The sequence below is a fragment of the Achroia grisella genome, unplaced genomic scaffold, assembly GCF_030625045.1.
Source record: "Achroia grisella isolate CSIRO2021 unplaced genomic scaffold, CSIRO_AGI_Agris_v1 utg971, whole genome shotgun sequence".
Classification (NCBI taxonomy): Eukaryota; Metazoa; Arthropoda; class Insecta; order Lepidoptera; family Pyralidae; genus Achroia; species Achroia grisella.
In genome coordinates this window covers 2,154,346-2,156,143 of record NW_026713077.1, presented here as the reverse complement: position 1 = coordinate 2,156,143, position 1,798 = coordinate 2,154,346, and positions in this window count along the sequence as shown.

Below are 1,798 nucleotides of genomic sequence, written 5' to 3'. Positions count from 1 at the left end.
TCACGCCTGTCTCGTATTGGGGTAGACAGAAACTCTACTCTCAAAATTCATACGTAAATCTTTGAATTCCTTTATTCATCAATGAATTATACAAGTTTTTCGCGACTTACAGACCTTTTACAATACCTTGCCTATTTAGTCGACTTACGTTCATGTGAGGGCCTCTTTATTGAAATATTTACCTATAAATACATTCATATATTCACGCCTTTCTTTATTGGGGTATACAGACTCAAATGCTCGATTCGCGTGTAACTTTAGATTCTTTTATTCATCAATCACTTAAAGTACAAGTCTGGATGCTTTTACAATACCTCGCCTATTTGATCACCGTTCAGACGTTCATCTAGAGCAGAGGACCCAAACTTTTTTGTCGTAGACCCTTATTTATATACTTTACGGTTATTTCAATATTACAAACCCTCCATTCTTACCGGTATTATTTTTTTTGAATCTCTAACTGCAGTAAAGTTTAGTGTTAAAAACAACAAGATGACCAGCTGTTTGGAGATTCCTTGCAGTTTGTTCCAGTCCCCTGGATGTTGATATAGACCCCTGGAGGTCGATGATATGGATGGACTGCATGAGGTCGATATAGACCCCTGGTTTCAGGTCGATATAGACCACTTTGAAAGGAATCAATGATCTAGAAATCCTTTATTGATTTCATTATCTGCAAACGTATATATTCATATCGTCACGCCTGTCTCGTATTGGGGTAGACAGAAACTCTACTCTCAAAATTCATACGTAAATCTTTGAATTCCTTTATTCATCAATTCATAAAAGTACGTTTGCAGGAAATTTTTATTGGGCATTATACAATACTTACCTATTTGTTCGATATCCCTTTAGGGTCTACCCTACCGGCATTTGCATCATTCTATCCCTTGATACCTCTTCCGTTATCCTTCTTTCATACCTTGATACCTGATGTAATTACCAAAGCAAATTACTGTTATTAAAAATGTAGGAATGAGATTATTGTCATCTCTTGGCTCATCCGACTCGGAAGGACCATTTTTTGGCAGGTTTTGTGTGTTAATGATTGACATTACTGCAGAGTTACTGAATGTGACCATAGAGACAATTTTATTTACATTTTTATTATTATATCTTATGTATCTATATAGTATATCTATAATGTATTTAAATAAAAAATATTTTTATTTAAATAAAAAGATATATATAAAAACTATATTTCTTTTGGGCCGGTGCAATTTGGGAGCTATATACCTACTTTCTTAGATAATGGGGCCGTTCAAATGGATGACATGGAGGTGGGGGAGTCTGTATGATGATTAAAAATTTACTTTTTTTACACGAATGGCATATAAAAAACAATACATTACTTGAGAAATGTTTACGTAAGCATGGGGGAGGAGTAAGAGCTTTGCTTACTTTTGCTGACAACGGGGGATGAGGGGTAAATAATTGTGATAAATCTGCTTACGTAATACTTGAACAGCCCCTAATAAAAAAAAATTAAATTACCTATTGAAGTAGCATTATTATTTTGACATATTATTATTATTTTTTTAATTAGGTACATATAGTTTTTGTAATAATTGTGATATTAGGGATTTTTAATATACCAAATTTAAAAGGGGCAAATAAGGGTGCTAAATAAATATACAATTTGTTATTATTATTATATAATATATACACTTTTTATATACAATATTTTTATTAATAAATCGGTTGATTATATTAAATATAATGTTGTTTTATTCTTATTCTTAGGTCCTCTATTATTATATGTATTTTATATATATTACTACTCTGTCTACTGTCATTA